The following is a 20,912-nucleotide window of genomic DNA, read 5'->3' on the forward strand; positions in this document are numbered from 1 at the left end:
ATTCACAGTTGTAATGTAAAACAGCTGCTAAATTGTACAGTATTTTTTCTCTCATGATAACCAGTTTCTTTAGGTGATATCAGACGAATGATAAATATTGGCCATAATATTATACTTACATTGCATTAGGATCTTTCTTTCCCCCTTCCCCCCCCCCATAGACTAACCTAGATGGAGTCTTTGTTTCAGAAAAAAAGATGGTATTTCCAAAGTACAATTCAGCTGAGAGCATGTGCTCATGCCTTAAACATTGAGTGGACTTAAACATTGGTTCCGCAATGAAGCTGTTATCAGTTGACCATTTTCTCGCTACAGTATTCTTGATATTTTTAAAAAAACTTATGGTTACAAAGAGGACATTTATAAAGTTCTTGAGAAATCCTTAATTCACTACAATAATTTATATTTATCATTATTATTGTTATGAGTAGAGAGACAACATCTGCCGGGAGTAAACTCCTTGTATGTGCATAGGTACTTGGCGATTAAAGTCTGATTCTGATCAGTGAACAGTTTCCAAATTAGAGGCAGGTAGTTCAATGGCTTATAGGATCATGGAGTGACTTTCACATCTGAAAAAATGCAATCCAGCAATGAAAAAACAGGGAAAATGATCTTTCATCACCATATATCCATGATTTCATTTCAAGCTGCAATGTTATTAGATCAGGAACATCTCCAATCAAAAGCAGGAAATGAGGGCTTCAGCTGTCAGAGGCCTAATCCTGCCTAGAACTGTATAGAGTCTGACCCACTGAACCATACATTGGTTTCAGTGCTGTAATGATTCACCTGAATAACCCTAGGACTTAAAAGGCAGTTGTGTTCCTTTGAATTTAGAAGAGGTAAGTTGATTTGTAGGCATATTTGGATTACAGAGAAATCCAAAAACTTGAATCTGATTACATATATATGCCATTTAAGTTTTTTTTGTTGAATTTGAATTGTTTGTTGGAAATTCTGGTGTTGCTCTCCCTCAGTTAGAGAAGATTAAAAGAATGTATTTTTTAAAATATGCTGGAAATACTCAGCAAGTCTGGCAACTCAGCAAGTTATTCACTCAGAAAGTGAATAAGGGGTAGGAGTATGAAGAAAGTGCAGGGAAAATAGGACCAATTGCATAATCATAGAATCAAGGTCACAGCATGGAACCAGGCTTCTCAGCCCACTAATTACTCATTTATACTAATCTTACATTAATTCCATCATTATTCTCCCCATATTCCCATCAACCTCCCCCAAATTCTAACACTCACCTATACTCCAGGGACAATTTAGTGGCCAAATAACCCATCACCCAATATCTCTCTGGAATGCAGAAGAAAACTGGTGCACCCGGAGGAAATACACACACTTAGAGGTAATATATGCAAGATCCATACAGACAATCCTGAAGGTTAGGATTGTAGTCAGCATTGGACTGGGAGGGAATATTTCTACCTGTTACACCACAGTGTGGTCACTGTGCATAAAGAACAGTGAAGTCATTGGGCTCTGTTTTCACATGAATTAAGTCACTAGAGAAAATTACTTGTAGATACAAAGCAGCTTCTTTATTTGACAAAGCAAGACACAGGAGGCATCATATGGAGGCGCTTTTAGTCGAAAGGTCTGCTGGCCCAATGTGGGGCTCGATATTTTATGTTCCAAACACCACTTTGAAACCACATACAACCTGATTCACATCCACACTACAGGCATCCAAATGAATTTTAATCAGCATTCACAGCTTTTAGGAACCCATTGTTCAGAGCTGCACTCCAAATTAAATCAACAATACATTTTCAGTTGCGAAGACTGGTAGCCAAAGTCAATTGATAAATGTATTTGTCCTAAACCCAAAAATCACGCTAACAGACTCTGTTTGTAAAATATTTTATTCTACTAGCCGAAAAACAAAAGAGTATGGCAGTCCTAAATTACCAAGTTCCAGAGGGAAACTTCACTATATCCTTAAATTATAAGCTAGAGCAATGAGAGTCACCATAACATTTCTGATAGGAGTGGCTAAAAGAAAGAGACCAAGCAGTTCCATGCTAACATTCTATAGTCTTGGTGAAATGCTGTGTTACATACATCGCAGTTTCCACCATCCAAAAGTATTCATCACAAGCAATGCTAATTTAATTTTGTACATTCCAGCCTCGTAATGAGATGCAAGGCAAACACTTAACTTCTACTATTGCTTCCATGGCCTGAATATCATTATGCTGAAACATGTTCTGCATGACATTTAATCACATTATAGATAATTATGGCAAATGTACATCTGGGAATCTCGATTCAGATGGTCTACTTATAGAACTCAATTGTTCTTCAGCAAGTCTATGTGACTGTTGTCCCAGGCATCAACCATTGTCTGCATTCATTATTAAGGGAGTTATATGAGAGCTTTGATGTAGCTCTGAACAGTTGCATTAGAAAATTACTTATATTCCACATCAGTCAGCGTACTTTACTATATGCATATGTTAAAGAACTCATTGTTTATAGTTACTCCTCTGTATTTTCTGCTAGATTCATTAATAACATACATCAGGCTTGCAGAGCTAGGTGTCTTCTCAAACACTTCAATTTATCTTTGTGCAATAAAGTTTACAAAACACCACTTGCACAGGAGCTAAACTGAGTAGGCATTTCCATCACTGATCCCTCCAGAGTCTGCAGGAGTACAGGGAAGTTACCCACCATTAACAGCCTAGGTCTCAAATGCCTTCTGTACCAATAATCAGTGGCTGCTGGCCTCAAGATGCTCCAACCACAAGGCGATAACTACAGAGAGAGCATTTCACATCTTTTAGCTAAATTGTAAAGACCATTTACAATTAATAGGATAAAGACAACCCCCAAGGCGTTCTACACGTATGTGAAGAACAGAAGGATGACTAGAGTGGGGGTAGGACCAATCAGGGATAGAAGAGGGAAAGTGCTTGGAGCTGGAGAAGGTCCTTGATGAATACTTTGCCTCAGTATTCACCAGTGAGAGGGACCTTGATATTTGTAAGGACAGTGTAAAAACACACTGATATGCTAGAAAATGTCGATATTAATAGGATGTGCTAGAACTTCTGAAAAACATTAGGATAGATGTGTGTCTGAGTCAGACAGCTCCTCCTTGCTGAGCCAACTGGTAGTCTACAGCATACCGGATCTGTTGGGCGTACAGTCACAACTCTGCCAGCTCTTTATTTATGGCCTCCAGTCCTTCCATAGTACTGTTTCCCAGCACAGCCAGCCCACAAATAAGGTAGTTCTGATGTTTTGCGGCTATGGTCCCTGCAGAACCCCCTAGAGAGAGAGTACTCAGAAACCCATAACCTAAAGAGGAGCCCAGCGTGACTGGATCCTTCCAGTCCACACAGAACTCCTTACTGACTGACCGGGCCACGAGTCTTCGTCAGACATGAGCTTTCTGGGGACAGGGGACCGTGACTGGCCCAATCGTTCCCACCACAAACAAAGCTGGCAGAGTGGATGTGGAGGTGGTAAAAGTCCCACTAAGAAGGAAAACGAACCCTTCCTTAGCCCAGTACCATTTTATAGTAGACTTCCCTGCTCCCGTCATCTGTTTTTTGTGCCAGTTACTGATTCTTGCAAATGGATTAAAATCTGAAGTGTTATATGGGTATATCAGGGAACCTGTAGTAACATGTGTCCCGTTACACTTCCCACGGACCCTCTGTGGTCCCATGGTCATATTAACACACTGTTGTTCTGCACATGTGCAACTAAGCCATCCTCCTTGTATTCTGCATCTTCAGTGTATGCAATGAGTGATTGCGCAAGAGACATTGTTAGGAACTAGACCTATTACACAGCCCCAGCCTTCCCCTCCAAAACAGTAGGGGTAACTCTGTGGGTCAGAACAGTTAGCCTTTGTTCCTTTAATGGGATGAGACCCAATGCAGTTGGGTCTTGGGGATTTCCTCCTATCATTGTATACAAGTTCTACACATTGCCCTATTGCCCCCTGCCAGAACCTGCCTGTCCTTCCTATGCAGGGGGCATCCCAGGTATCAATGGTGTACAGACTCGTAGGGTTCCATCCCGGGGTGGCTACAAACAGGGCTTCTACTGATTTGGCAAGCAGATAACATACAGTACGATTACCATGCAGCTGCATATGGGTTTTATAGAACAGATTTTCCCTTAAAGCAGTGACCATAAAGGCAATGGCAATGATAAAGAGTCCAAGTCCAACAATGATCATTTCTCTTCTGGCGGCCATCGCTTGCAATCACTCAGGCGAACCCAACGGTCGTGACCTTGTACCTTTACCGCTGTGGGTGTCTGGTGAAGTATCTGGAGGGGTCCCTTCCACCGAGGTCCAAGCTTAGGGCACTCTCAGTCCCTTATCAGTACCGCGTCTCCAATCTTTAAGTCAGACCACTCTGCTTTCGAGCCTCTTTGTGGCGAGAACACCTCCTGTACCTGTGAATGAAGAAACTTTAAAGAGGATGTAAATTGCCTGAAATACCTTTGTAAATCATCCCCCATGATGTTGAGATCAACTTGGGTGGGGGGTTGGGTATTGGCATCCCATGGGGTTCTTCCCGGGGGCCATAAACGACCTCGGCGGCCGACACCCCAGTAGTCGAATGGGGAGTGATCTTCATGTGGTACAGTGTCAATGGGAGAACCTTTAGCCAATTTAGGCCAGTTTCAGACATCACTTTGGCCAATTTGTTTTTCAAGGTGCCGTTAGCTCTTTCCACTATGCCTGCCGCCCTTGGGTGGTAGGTACAGTGGAACTGTTGCTCGATATGCAGCACCTCACACAACTCCTTATTTATCCTTCCTACAAAGTGAGGACCATTATCTGAGCTGATCTGTCGGGGTACCCCAAATCTTGGTATTATCTCTGTGAGTGACAGCCTCACTACTGTTGAGACTTTGTTGTTGGTGATTGGATAGGCTTCAATCCATCTACTGAACACACCTACAACTATTAAGCAACATTGTACATGCGACAATTCAATAAAATCAAGCTGGATGCATTCAAACGGTCCACCTGGCAAGGGGGTTTACCTGAGGTGCACTTTACCCCTTTTCCCGCATTCATTTTTTGACATATTAAACATGATCTTTTTTTTGTGCGCCACCTCATTCAACCTAGGGTGCCACCAGGTGCGTAGCAAAATGTTACTCATTCCCTCCTTGCCAAGGTGCGTATCAGTATGTAAGCCGTCAATAAGCATTGGTAATAAAGCATCAGGTATACACACTTGGCCCACTGGCGTAAGCCAAAAGCCTGCTGACGCAGAGTGCGAGCACCCATGCATCTTCCATAATGGTTTGTGTGAGTCAGGGGCGTGCCCCTGGAATCGATGCACAGCGCTCATGTCTGGGATACCCTTCGTCGTTGTGTTCGGCTTGCAGGCCAAGGCCAATTTCTCTGCCGTGGAGACAATGTGAATGGCTGTTCGTGCCGCTAATTTGGCTTCCCCATCCGCCCGGTTGTTGCCCTGGGTGACTGCGGAGGAATCGGAGAGGCGTGCTGAGCACTTAACAATAGCCAATTGTTTTGGGAGGAGGATGGCCCTGAGGAGGTTCTGTACATACAAAGCATTCTGAATAGGGGTTCCTGTGGAAGTGAGAAATCCCCGGTGCACCCAAAGTTGGCCGAAGTCATGGGTGACACCAAATGCATAGCGGGAGTCAGTAAAAATGTTGGCCACTTTATCTTTAGCCATAATTCAAGCTCTGGTTAGGGCAAAAAGTTCTGCTTTTTGGGTTGATACAGGGGGCTGCAAGGATGCGGACTCGAGCGCAGCTGAGTCATTTACAACCGCATAGCCGCTGAGGCGGGTGCCCTGCTCAGAGACAGGGGAACTACCATCAACGTAAAGGATTAAATCTGCAGATGGGAAAGCTTTATCTGAGAGATCCAGGCGGGGGGTAGTCAGAAAGTGGTTCCTCATTAAACAGTCATGGGGTGGTTCCGTGAGGTCCTCAGGTGGGCTTTCTGAAAAGGTGGCAGGGTTGGTGGTAGTAAAGTAGGCAAAGGTGGGTTATTAAGGAGTGCTACCTCATATCTGTTCAATCTAGCCTGGGTGAGGTGCTGGGTTTGATGGGAGGTAAAAAGTGCAGTTGCAGTGTGTGAGGAATAAATAACTACAGGCTGCTGCAGAGTTATATTGGAGGCTGCTGTAATGAGAGAGTAAATGGCTGGGAGCATCTGTGAACATGGTGGGAGACCCCTTGCCACTGGGTCTAAGCGGGTGGAGAAATATGCCATCGGTCTTTTCCTGTCTCCATGGGTCTGAGTAAGGAGTGCTGTCTTCCAGGACATTAACAAATAACTGGAAGGGGTGGTCATAGAGGGGACGTCCCAGGGCCGGAACACTGGCCAGCGCCTGTTTGAGTTGGTCAAAAGCATCCCTTTGTTCTTGTGTGAGTTCGAAAGATCCTGCCATCTGGCTGGACACCAGGGGTGAGAGGTGCTTAGTTAGGCCTGTCTGCAAAAATTCACTAGACCCAAGAAGGCCCTCATACTCTTCGGTGTGGTTGGCAGTGGGGTAGCAATAACGGGTGTTACTCGTTCAGGGGTGAGCTTTCTCTCATATGCATTCAATAGGGTGCCCAGGAATTTCACCTGACGTTGAGCACATTTTACCTCATGAGGGTGTATTACATATCCCCAGAAGTGGAGGACATTAAGGAGCCTGTTAGTGTCTTGTTCATTGGTGCTCAGAAGGGCTGGCTAGCAACAGATCATCTACGTTTTGGATGACCTCCCTGGCAGTTGCAAGTCCTTAAGTTGGTTATGTAAGATTTGAGAGAAAATGGTCAGAGAGTGGACAAATCCTTGTGGAAGGCATATCCAAGTGTATTACTAGACTTGGAAAGTAAAGGCAAACAAATACTGAGATTCAGGGGACAGGGGAATTGCAAAAAATGCATGCTGCAGGTCAATGATAGTGAAAATACATGAGTCCGCAGGGACATTACTAAGAATGGTGGCGGGGTTGGGGACGACAGGATGTAAAGGTTCAACTATTTCATTTATCTTCCGTAAAACTTGTACCAGGCGCCACTTCATCTGTCCAGGTTTGGGGACGGGTAGAATAGGGGTGTGATTGGCAAGGGACCAAGATACCCTGTTTGCAAAAGGTGTCCACCAGGGAAGTGACAACAGCGTCCTTCCAAAGGGGGTATTGTGGAATGGAGGGCAGCTGTACTCCTTCTTTCACCCGAATTTGCACTGGGGCCACAGAGGTTAGTCCTACCTCAACCTTTGATGTGGCCCATAAGTCAGGGCTGGCTCATCCGAGGTGAGGTGGTGAGACTGGTGACAATGGAACCAGCCTGTTACTGAAAAGGGGGTAAGGTAATAAGTCAAAATTCCATCTGGTAACATCCCCTGTTCCTGCAGTCGGCAGGCTGGAAACCCTAACTCCTTTGGTTTGTGTCCTGCAGCTATTGGATTATAAAAGTTGCATTGTCTGCTGTGTAACCAAAACTATGTAGTCAGCTTTGAGCTTGCTATTTGCTATGCATGTATCCAATTTAGTAGGAGAATGAAATCTTAAGAATGTAGAAGACAATGGTGTGTTAATGAGAGGTAGCTAAGAGATGTAGATTAGAACATGATTAAGTCAATGGGTAATAACAATAGTGGCGGATGTACTTGTGATACGCAACTGTAGACCGATTGTATATGCTAATGCAACTAAACCAGGAGATTGCTATAAAAAATGCTATGTACAAGGATCGGTGGGCAATCAGCGACTAGCTCAATGACTGTCTCAGCTTTGATTTGCAAATTAAAGTTTAACCCTTCTTTTTTTAAACTTTTTAAATTGTGTTTTCAAGTAATTACAGAAATAAAAGTATATGAAAAAAATATATGTATTACCCATCCCCCCTCCCCCCAACCCTTCTTGAAGAATCTTCTGCGTCTCCTGGTCGTTTGTGGGGCACGAGAAACCACGACAAAATTAGCGACCGTGACAGGACCGGAAAGAGACCTGCGGAAAGGAAACGGCAGATTGGGGACGCTTCCCAGTCCTCTAGGGACCCCCACAAGGCTAACAGAATTAAGGGTGCACCCAAACAAAAGGTAAGCGCTTTTTGCGACAATTTGGACTAAGAATTCTGTTGGTTTTGGGGAGGTCTTGGAACACTGCAGTGAGGGTAAGTACAAATAAGCTAATAAGAAGTGAAGAAAAATTCCACGTGGTGTTGGTAAGTCCCTGTGGATACTGCTTCGTATAAAACGAAGGTCTGAACGGGCAGGGAAAGGAAAAATAGAGAAAATCCTCGTGGATACTGCCTTAAGAGATAAGGGTCTGAATAGACAAGGTGCATAGAGAAAATCCCTGTGGATGCCGCTTCGTATGAAACAAAGGTCTGAACGGGCAGGGAAAGGAAAATAGAGAAAATCCTCGTGGATACCGCCTTAAGAGAAAGGGTCTGAATAGATGAGGTGCAAAGAGAAAGTTCTGTGGATACCGCTCTGAGTAGAGGTCTGTACGGGCAGAACAGAATAGGAAACAAGGACAGTCCAATATATAGTTTAAGGCGCTGGTAGGTAGACGATAGACCAGGCATAGAATTAGAGTAAATAATATTATCCTGTAAACGAACTGTGAATTTCTGAAATACCTTAAAAAGAGAGAACAACATGACAGGTAAAGGAATGGCAGTAGAGATTCTGAGCAAAAAATCCCAGTAAATAAATATGAGATCACAAAAACTTCAGAAAAATGGGAAAAGAGAACCAAAAACCTGGTCACAAAATGGCCAAGAGAAGGAACGTTTGATGTAAGCTTGTGCGAAGAAATGGAGGCACTAATTAAAAATTACAAACCAAAAGATGAATCTAAGAAAAGAGGGCAAAAAAGAGAACGAGAAATGGAAGTGCTAAAACTCTTCAGAACGGAGGGAGAAAGGCTGAGGAGGACAGGTAGAATATTGATTACAAGCGAGGAAGACACTAAGGTGCTGGAGAAACAGCCTGTTAGAGAGAGAGGAAGGTACAGTGAGAAGCTGGCTTCAGCTCCGTACCCGGATGTGAAAGAAACAGTAAAGCCCCCTCCCTATAATGAGGAAGGAACCCCTAAGCAGTGCCCCCTGCTGACAGGAACAGTAAACATGCAGGGAGAAGTACAAGTTTGGGATAATGAGGAGGAAAAAAGACAATACGAGAAGGAAAAAGTGGCGATATGGAAGGAGATACAGGCAGAAAGGATAAAGGTGGAACAGGCAAAGAGAGAAATGAAAGGAGATTGAACGGATGAAATACTTGAGAGAGGAAAAGGAGTATGAGGAGTATCGGTTATACCATAGAAATAAACAGACTAGAAAAGAAAGTGGATCATCAGGGCAGGGAGAGATGAGGCATTCAAGAGGAAGTGGAAAAAAGATAGGAGATGAGAGTCTTGGAGAAACACAAGAGAGAAGGGAATCAAGCACGAGCAAGGATCATGAGGAGTCCCTGCCACAGGTGTACAGACACGGACAGGAAGAATGAGAAGGTGACTCATTGGAGGAGCAAGAGTTAAGTGGAGAGAGAGCGGATGTGAGAATTTGTGGGGAAGAGGTAGGAGGCAGAAGCCTAGAAGAGCAGAAGGAGGCGGTAGGGGAGCGACTTGCGGAAGTAGAGAGAGAGCTAGATAAGTTACTGAGAGGGGATTGCCAGAGGAGATGCGAAAAATACTCCAGGGGCCAACCAAGTATTGAATCAGGACAGAAAGGAAGGACTCCACAGGGAGACCGAGGGAAGAAGAGGACCCTGGAGAGATTTGTGTGGGAGGCAGTAAAGATATACCCTGAGACAGATGGAGAGTCAGGCGAGGAGGAGAGCCAGGGCAGGTGGGAAGGAGGAGGAAGAATGATGCCGTTGTTAGTCAAAGGATCAGGACAAGTGCAGTATATCCCTTGGGGATCCCAGGACCTAGAAGGGCTGAAAAACACTCTGCCCAATCTACATGAAGGAGCAGGGAAATGGATTAGAGCCTTTGAAGAAGAAATGGCGGGACGATTATTGGCTATGGGAGATTTGAAGACACAATTGATAAGGTTGATGGGTACCTCCAAATTTAACGAACTAATGGAAATGGCTGGCATAGTAAACTCAAACGACCCGAGAACTGATGGAGACGGGTTTGACAGAGTGAGGCAGAGGGTATGGCAGGCCCTCAGGAAGCTTTATCCACCCAAAGTGGACCCCAAAGCCTTAAAGGGGGATCCACTGGGAGACACTGAAAACCCAGCAGCCTATGTAGAAAACCAGTTGGAAAGGTGGAGACTGGAGACTGAACAAGAGGTGGAAAATAGCTTATTTATCGCCACACTGTTCCGACATAGCATTTTGGATGCAATGCCTCCGCAAGCTAAATCCAAACTGGAGGAAGCGGTTGGGCTGATGTCAATGACCCCACAAGAATTTTAGAGACCACGTAGTCCATGCGGTTGAGGAATACCGGAAAGACAAACTAAGGTTGGCTGAGCAGCAGGAAGAGGTGCAAAGAAAGCTAATACAAATGCAGCTCGAAGAACTCAAAAAGAAGGAAAAAGAGAAAAGCAAAAAGATGCTGCCAGCAACCACCGGTCCAAGTACAGCCATCGAACTGGATGAAGCACCGCTATACGGAGGAACCGATCATACTGTAAGACAAGGGCCGGAAAACCCCATGCCAATAATCAACGTCTTTGGAGGAGCATTCCCACAAATGCCCTATCAGGAACAGACTAAATTCAAACAGCCCAGACAGAACTGGAAGTCCCAAGGAGGGGGACAGAGGAGCTATGGGCAGAGGGGACCAGTGAGGAAACAGGGGGAAAGAGAGGTAGAGAGACTGTGCTGGGGATGTAATCAGCCAGGCCACATGAGAAGAGATTGTCCGTTTACACCATGGCCTGTCACACACCAGCAGGAACCGATAAGAAGGGAAATAAAGTTTAGCCAAGGACCAGCCCCCACAGGCCCAAGCGGACCTGTGAACCCCTATGCGAGGCATTAGGGGTGCCCTGAGAACTCAAGTGGGAAGGGACATTACCCAATGATAACAAGGGAGGCAGACGAGGATTGTTCAGGTTATGTTAGAAGGGCAACTGACACCAATGATGATAGATACTGGAGCCACGTACACTTGCGTACAGCCACAGTATGCCCTTCGCTTTCCCATGTCAGGAAAGTTTATTAAGACGGTAGAGTTCTCGGGGAAAACACAGTGGACACAGTGCACGGCTCCAGTGCGGTTGAGAATGGGAAATAAAGGAATTGTTTTGCCGGTGCTAGTATTTAAAGGAACTCCGATTAATTTGTTAGGCAGAGACGCCTTATTGAAACTGGAATTAAAATTAGAATGCACCAGAAATGGGCTGAGTGTGGAAAGAGCAGGGGCTCAATTGATAGTGCGAGAAGACAAGAAGGCTAATGTCTTTTGGATAGGAGACATCGCAGATCAGATTCAGGAAACCTGGGAAAAATGGAAAAAGGGTGTGCAGGCTATATTACCCAGGGCGGTAATGCCCAAATCTGAGCTACATTGTACAGTGATTTTTGACGAGACTCAGAACAGGGAGTTAGAGGAGAGATGGCACCTGGAGGCATGTACCCAACAGCACCTGGAGGGGGAGGCTGTGATAATTGGAAAGCAAGGGGCAGTCTTACAAGTTAAGTGGAACACCTTTTTAGAAAAATGATACAGGATACCGGAGGCTGCGCCCCACGTAGTGTTGTTGTTAAACAAGGGATATCAGTCTAAAGACTTAGGACCCTTAGTTAAGAGTGCTGAAACCGTAACAGTGTGGAGGGAAATCACGCCAGAGGTGTGGATATCAGAAGACAACAATTGCATTAAAATAATGGTAAGTGTAGATATGGTAGGGACAGTGAGAGCGGTCAAAATAACTCCCCAACCACACATGCCATTGCTGGGAAAGGAAAGAGGCCAGCAGAAAGATATAAGGTTAGATGAGTTGCCATCTATTCTGTGGTCACAGCATGACACAGACGTAGGGAAAATAAAAACAGCTAGTCCGGTGGAAATAAGGCTGAAAAAAGGAGCAATTCCACCCAGGAGACCACAATACCCTCTAAGACCAGAAGCAGAAGAGGGAATAGCATCGACAGTGCAGGGGTTGCTTGAAATAGGAGTGCTTAAAAGAACAAACAGTCCATGCAATACCCCGTTGCTGCCAGTCTTAAAAGCAGATAAATCTAAGTGGAGATTGGTGCATGATTTGCGAGCGGTAAATGATGTGGTAGAGGACTGGCCAGCGGTAGTCCCCAACCCACAAACGCTTTTGACTAATGTTCCACCAGAAGCAAGTTGCTTTTCAGTGATTGATTTGTGTTCGGCTTTTTTCAGCATTCCTCTAGCCGACCAGTGTCAGTATCTGTTTGCATTTACTTACAGAGGTGCTCAGTATACCTATACCAGAATGCTGCAAGGGTTTAAACATTCACCACATGCTTTTAATCAGGTGTTGAAGGCAGACTTAGAGGGCATGCCATTGGAAAGTACATTGTTACAATATGTGGATGACCTGTTGATTTGCTCCCACAGTAAGGAACAGTGTGAGCAGGACACTATAACTCTGTTAGAGAAGCTGGCGCACGGAGGACATAAAGTATCCAAAAAGAAACTGCAATTTTGCACGCAGCAAGTGGAATACTTAGGCAGGGTAACATCCAAGGGAGTGAAGGCGCTAACACCAGATCAGATTGAGGCAATAACTAAGGCCCCAAAACCCCAGACTGTAGGGCAGATGATGACGTCTTTGGGAATGGCAGGGTACAGCTCAGATTGGATAGGAGAATATGCTGAGATTGTGGCACCTTTGAGAAAGATAATGAAAGAAGCAGGACATACCAATTTGAAGAACGGCTTACAGTGGAATGGAGAGGCGGAGATAGCTTTCAATACTATTAAGCAGGAATTGCAGTCAGCACCAGCATTAGCTTTGCCTGACTGTGAGAAGGTTTTTCATTTGTATGTATCCAACCGACAGGAGGGTTATGTCACAGCGGTTCTAACACAAGAGACAGGCACAGGAAAAGCAAAGCAGCCGATAGCATACTACAGTACGATAGATAGATAGATAGATGATAGATAGATACTTTATTCATCCCCATGGGGAAATTCAACTTTTTTTTTCCAATGTCCCATACACTTGTTGTAGCAAAACTAATTACATACAATACTTAACTCAGTAAAAAAATATGATATGAGACTAGATGAGGTGGCTCAGGGGTATCCACCCTGTTATCAGGGATTGGCGGCACTGCACTATGCATATGAAAAGGCATCATCTGTAACCCTGGGCTATCCTGTGACTCTGTACACACACCACAAAGTAGCAGAATTGCTGGAAAGAGGGAAATTCGTGCTGACGCCAGCCAGGACAGTAGCATATCAGATGCTATTGACATTTCCAGACATAACTATACAGAGATGCACTACCAGTAATATAGCCGATTTTGTCCCTTTGGGCTATGAAGGAGAACCCCATGATTGTGTAGGGAAGACGATGGCATTTGCCAAATTGAGAGCAGATTTACGGTCAGAACCACTAGAGGATGCAGATAAAAAGGTTCTGTTTGTTGATGGCTCTTGTTATAGGGATTACGATGGAAATCATGCAGGGTTCTCAGTAGTACAGCAGGATCAGTCGAGCTATAAGATTATTAGGATGGAGTCCTGTCCCCAACCGTGTTCCGCCCAACTAGCGGAAATCAAAGCCCTGACAGCTGCATGTGAAATGATGGAAGGTGAGAAAGTAGACATTTATACTGATTCGGCGCATGCTCATGGAGTATGCCATTTGTTCGGGGCAGTGTGGAAACAGAGAGGTTTTTAAAAAAGCAGTGGAGATCCCATACAACATTGTCAGCAAATTCTAGACTTAATAAAAGCCATAATGAAACCTAAAGCATTGGCTATAGTAAAATGCCAGGCACATTAAAAGGGAAATGATGTAATAACAAAGGGAAATCAAGCTGTGGACGAGGCAGCCAGAAAAGCGTCTGGATGTACATCAGCTGTCATTGCCCCCCAGGTAAGCCTAGCTCCAGAACCTGTGGTAGAGGACCTAATTGAAATACAAGGTAAGGCAACTTTGGCAGAACAGACAATGTGGAGACGAAGGGGGGCCAAGTAGAACCCGGAAGGCTTGTGGAGCATGGAAGATGGTTTGTTGGTAGTGCCCACCCCTCTACTGACGATTCTGATTTCAGAAGCGCATGGGATTGACCATTGTGCAAGGGGGGAAGTGATAAAGAAAATAAATAAGGATAGTTTTTGGTCACCTTGATTTCAGAAGCGCATGGGATTGACCATTGTGCAAGGGGGGAAGTGATAAAGAAAATAAAGGAGGATAGTTTTTGGTCACCTTATTTACAGGCTTCAGTGGACTTTGTCTTGTCACAGTGCGAGGTATGCGCACAGAATAATGTTCGGAAGGGAATTACAACCCCAATAGGTCACATTCCTGTACCTGAAGGACCATTTAAACATCTAGTGATCGATTACGTAGACAAGATAAAGACAGTGAGAGGGAAAAGATACATGCTGGTAGTAATTGATCGATTTAGCAGATGGGTGGAGGTCATCTTCAAGAGATCAAGGGGCAAAGACAGTGGTAAAATTTCTGACAAATGAAGTGATCCCAAGGTTTGGAATACCTACAGAAGTTAGCTCAGTCAATGGTTCAGCTTTTATCCAGAAAGTGGTCAAATTGGTACTACAAGCGCTGAGGATAAAGCAAAGATTTGGATGTGTATACCACCCTCAGTCGCAGGGCGTGGTAGAGAGAATTAATGGAACCCTGAAAGCCAAGCTGAACAAAATTTATGCAGACACTAAACTTAATTGGGTTGATGCTTTACCGTTATTAGCATTGATGAGTTACCACATGCAAACTAATCGAATGACATGCCTGACACCGCATGAGATGCTCACTGGGAGGCCCATGCCAGTGCCCCAGTGGAGAGGGCCGTATAAAGGACCTAGTTTGGAACAATTGGAAATAGAATTGAAACAATACATGCAGCAGCTAACTATGATACATAGGTCTATTTATGCACAGGAAAAACAGAAAGAGCCGGAGACCGTACAAGGGGAAGGACCGATCAAACCAGGAGACCAGGTTTATGTGTGAGTTTTTCGGAGAAAGTGGAACGAGCCAAGAAGGGAAGGACCCTTTACAGTGACCAAGGCATCACCCACTGCAGTTCAGGTAGAAGGACACTCCACCTGGTACCATCTGAACCACTGCACGAGGGCAGTCCCGCAAGGGCAATCAGATGAGGTGTCCGAGGTAAGTGATGCGGAAGAGCTGTTAGCAGGAGACAGACAGGAGGAACAAGAAGCTGACACTGCACCTCAGGAGTTTGATCAATTAGTAAGGGAAATTTTTGATTCTAAGGACGGGCCTGAAGTCCCTCAGGAAGTGGTGGTGGATAGTAGGGCTTCTTCAGATAATGGGGATGAGCTGGGAACGACCAGTCATGCCCCTGGGGACAAAGCACCCACATACTCCAGTGCAGACTTGGAAACCATTAGTGTGGCAGATATGGAATGGGACTGTTAAGTCCCCACAGAACCTACAGAAAAGAAGTAAGAGGAGCACAACACTTACCTCCTCGCCATGGTTACAGACACGTACTAATCAGTGGTATCAATGGGCAACTTACACGGCAGGATTGAAGAAGAGACAGAATTGTTACCTGTGCTCAAGGGAAAGCCCCACTCAGCATGTAGTTCCCATGCCTTATAACTCCTCCACTTGCACGCGGTGGCGAAGAGAGCACAGGGGACAATGCGAACGACGGTGTCCAGGTCCGGTTAAGGCTTGTTTCCTGAAGCTTTGTGTTATAACAGATCCCTGCTATCAAAACTGTATGAGAAACGCACCAGTGTGCCCATATTGGTGTATGTTATATCAGGCTTCCTCGCAGTTTGTGTGATGTTTGGAGAGAAGTGCTGTACTTTTATACCAAATAACACTAGTCCAGAAGGATCGTTTACTAAGGCAATGTATAAGTTGAAAAGTCTAAGAAAGGAAGTTAAACAGAATGCAGGGTCCGGACATCAGTTATTTGACTGGTTAGAAGGTAGATTCGGAGGATGGGGAGCATGGCTGACTAAAATGGCAATGACTGTCAGTATTGTGTTGTTGAGCTGTGCGCTTGTGCTGTGCTGCTTTCTTCCTTGTCTCAAGTCTCTTGTAGTGTGTGCTGCAACCAAACAATTTCCGATGCTCGTGGCAATTACTGAAGCAAGCTTAGTGGAGAAAGAAACACCGAAAATGTATCGTTACAGCCTACAACACCTGCAGGATGAACAGGAGCAAAACGACAGTGTGGGAGTAGATTGTAAGGGCTTCTGAGGTTTTTTCCCTGTCTCAGGTACAAAGGGACAGGTTTTTGGCTCAGCGGCCCAGGGTAACAGGGAGAGAATACTTTGAGGTCTTGGCGCAGAAAATTATAGTTTAACCCGAGATTTGGGAATAAGTGCTTGAGTTTATTGGGGCTTTTGTGCGTGGACTCTTAGTCTTTCTTTATGGGTCTCAAAGGGGGGATATATTGGAGTATAAAAGTTGCATTGTTTGTTGTGTAACCAAAACCATGTAGTCAGCTTTGAACTTGCTATTTGCTATGCATGTATCCAATTTAGTAGGAGAATGAAATCTTAAGAATGTAGAAGACAATGGTGTGTTAATGAGAGGTAGCTAAGAGATGTAGATTAGAACAGGATTAAATCAATGGGTAGAAACAATAGTGGTGGATGTACTTGTGATACGCAACTATAGACCGATTGGATATGCTAATGCAACTAAACCAGGAGATTGCTATAAAAAATGCTATGTACAAGGATCGGTGGGCAATCAGCGACTAGCTCAATGACTGTCTCAGCTTTGATTTGCAAATTAAAGTTTAACCCTTCTTGAAGAATCTTCTGCGCCTCCTGGTCGTTTGTGGGGCACGAGAAACCACGACACAGCCACTGACTGACAAGGTGATGTGGGGGGACACGACCCAACTAGCTCCATATCTCAGTAGGCACCTGAACTAATAATCACAAGACAAAGGAGCAGAAGTAGGCCACTCGGCCCATCGAGTCTGCTCTGCCACTCCACCATGAGCTAACCTATTCTCCCATCTAGTTCCAATTTCCGGCTTTTTCCCCATATCACTTGATACCCTGACTAATTAGATACCTAACAATCTCCTCCTTAAACACCCTCAATGATTGGGCCTCCACAGCTGTATGTGGCAACGAATTCCATAAATCCACGACCCTCTGGCTAAAAAAATGTTTCCTCATCTCTGTTTTAAATGGGTACCCTCTAATTCTAAGACTGTGACCTCTTGTCCTGGACTCACCCACCAAGGGAAACAGCCTTTCCACATCTACTCTGTCCAACCCTTTCAACATTCGAAATGTTTCTATGAGATCCCCTCTCATTCTTCTATACTCTAATGAATACAATCCACGAGCCGACAAACACTCCTCATATGTTAGTCCCTGCATTCCAGGAATCATCCTAGTGAATCTTCTGTGAACTCTCTCCAACATCAGCACATCCTTTCTAAGATAGGGGGCCCAAAACTGCACACAGTATTTCCAATGGGGTCTCATCAGTGCCTCATAGAGCCTCATCAACACCTCCTTACTCTTATACACTATTCCTCTTGAAATGAATGCCAACATAGCATTCGCTTTCCTTACTGCCAATCCAACCTGGTGGTTAAACTTTAGGGTATCCTGCACTAGGACCCCCAAGTCCCTTTGCACTTCCGATTTTTGAATTTTCTCCCCATCTAAATAATAATCTGCCCGATTGTTTCTTCTCCCAAAATGTACAACCGTACATTTCTCAACATTGTATTTCATCTGCCATTTCTTTGCCCACTCTCCTAAACTGACCAAGTCTCTCTGCAACCTCTCCATTTCTTCAACACTTCCTGCTCCTCCACCTATCTTGGTGTCATCTGCAAACTTAACCACAAAACCATTTAATCCATAATCTAAATCGTCAATATACAGTGTAAAGAGGCCCCAACACCGACTCCTGCTGAACACCACTAGTAACTGCCAACCAACCAGAATAGGATCCCTGTATTCGTACTCTTTGCTTTCTGCCTATCAGCCAATGCTCCACCCATTCCAATATCCTCCCTGTAATTCCATGGGCCCACACCTTATTAAGCAGCCCCTTATGCGGCACCTTATCGAAGGCCTTTTGGAAATCCCAACTACACAACATCCACAGCCTCTCCCTTGTCAGTCTTATTTGAGATTACCTCAAAAAATTCCAATAGATTGATGAGGCAGGATCTTCCCTTCATGAAACCATGTTGGCTTGGGCCTATTTTGTCATGCACCTCAAGGTAATTCATAATCTCACCCGTGAGGATCGACTCCAATAACTTTCCAACTACCGATGTCAGACTAATAGGTCTGTAATTTTCTTTTTGCTGCCTCCCCCCTTTCTTAAACAACCCAACTACATTTGCGACCTTCCAGTCCTCCGGAACCGTGCCAGATGCTGCTCCCTCCTTACCCTTTACGTCTCCCAGAACAGTAATGCTGACCATGCTGCCCACAAAGGGGGCATACTGGGTTTCTAATTCCTGTGAGAGCCCTGAGGGGTCATACGTCAGTGTTACATGTGGGTCGGGCACCTGCAGGGGTGGGTCGAAATCTCCGGGCCAAAGGTCCACAGCCCACCACTGAGGAGGATGGTAGACCCAAAAAGTCCTTCTGGAGTCAGGACCACTAATAGTAATTCCAGCATCAAGACATTTTATTTTAAGTCGGAGGGAGCAGAGCAGGTCTCTCCCTGCTAGGTTAACTCCGAGGTCCGGGGTTTGGGCAACCTGAATTGTTACTCCGTCGGTCCCCAAACTGGACTCGTGGGGGTTTCGTCAGTGGGTAGGATTTTTCTTGTCCCATTAAGCCACTCAGAGTCACTGAGGTGTCTGACATCCTGAAACCATGTTGACTGATGCAGGAAGATTCTAGTTGCTCCAGTATCGAGCATAAAGGGGATACTGTTGCCTTCCACTAGTAGGTTAAAATGGGCTTTTCTTCAGGGTTATCAGTGAGGGCAGGGAACATCAAGCCAGTATCCGGCTGATCAACCAGTCAGGCAGAAAACGGGTTACGGGTGGGGAATGGTTGTTGGCGATCGGGACATTCCCTTTGCCAATGATCAGAGGTAGCATCCTGTAACCCTAACGTTTGCTAAGGGTGGTTCTGTTTCGATTGACTCCTGGTCCGTGTTGCAACAGGGTCACAGTACTGTTCCTGGGGTGGGGTTGTTGCGGCCTTTTGAGAGATACGCAGGATCGGGGGGGGGGGGGTATGTGGGAGCGGTGGGGCGGATCATCCAATCCTCCTCAGTTTCATCCGTATCATCATTTTGAAACAACAGGGGCAAACCGGACATGTCGGGAGGTACCTCCGCATTACCTTTGTGATCACCATTTTTATTTCCCTGCTTCTCTTTCATGTCTTTCTCCCTTTTTCTCTCTCTCCTACTCTGGTCAACATCGTAATCCTCACATTTATACTTCAAAACCTCTCAAGATTTAGGATTACCCTGCTTGTCACATACACTAATCCCCCTTCTACATGCATTATATTCCCAACTACTATGTCTAGTCTTGGTGTTTAATTCCTCGACTGTCTTTCTCCCTGTCGACATTAATATTTTCTCCCTTTCTGCGGACCCCCGTTTCCACAGCCCTTCCTCTGTTTTGATACATTTATCCAAATCCCAGCTGACACCTAGCGGCCATATCTTTCCCTAGTTTTTTTATTTAATGACGCCGACAGTCTGCGAAAATCATTTTCATCCCCCAGGTTGCCTTTACAAAGTTTAAATAAAGGCGTATTAGGTCCCGATTTATCAAGGGTCTGACCCATTTCAGAATTCAAATTATTCACCCTTTTGTAACTTAGTGCCGTGTCTCTCTGCACCCACTTCAGGGTCCTGACCTTGCGTGGGGGATTTCCCCTCTTAAGGCAGGGTGTCCGACACAGGCACTTTCAAACAATATTATCCACTATACTTCAAAGTTTTGAGGAGTCTAACCCCAGATACCTTAAGTTTGAGGACTCGAACCTCATCTTATACCTTGATCTTGAGGACTCGAACCTCACCCTCTTACACCTTAAGTTTGAGAACTCGAACTTCACCCTCTTAGTTACCGTAGTACTCGGGTAGTTTAACTGTGGTTCTTCAGAAGCTCGTCAGAGGGTCTCCTGTCAGACGAAAGGGTCACCAAAGTGGTCAACTAATGAGAGGGATCGAGATAAGTCTTACCTTGTGGGCCCATCCACCTCAGGTCGTTGCCACAGAGACTGACACCGTCTTTACGGATGTACCTCGTCTTGAACTCCTGGCTGGCTCGCCAAATTGTTGTAAACTTCTTTCGATCTACCCGATGCAAAGACACCACGTACTACGGTGAAAGTAACTTTAACTCTTAATTAGCAAGTTACTCGAGAGAACCCTCCTTAAGCACTCTCTCTCGGAGGCTGCTTCGAGGGTCTCTGTCTCCTGAAGCAAATACAGTTCTTTTTATATCATGCGGTCACGTACACAGATACATGTGGGTTCACCCCCCTTAGTTTCTGAATAGACGAGTATTGTTAACTTTATCAGTCATAAATTGTTCGTATAACAGTTTTAATTGCTACTATGTCTGGATGCAGACAGGCACAGGCTTACCATCCAAAGCCTCCTGTCCTTGGAAATAGCCGCTCCTTTTTTATGCTTATCTTGCAGGTGTCATAAGGAATACAAGGCACAATAGGTCTCTCACAGCAATTAATCAGGCAATGATACAAGTTACCCTAAGCAAAACTGAAGTGCAGATCGCATACCAAGGATGATGTCACCCGCTCAGCTTATTTTATGGGAAAGCATTTGTGAGCTTATACTCTTTT

This window comes from Hemitrygon akajei, chromosome 7 (genome assembly GCF_048418815.1).
Source record: "Hemitrygon akajei chromosome 7, sHemAka1.3, whole genome shotgun sequence".
In the NCBI taxonomy this organism is placed as follows: domain Eukaryota; kingdom Metazoa; phylum Chordata; class Chondrichthyes; order Myliobatiformes; family Dasyatidae; genus Hemitrygon; species Hemitrygon akajei.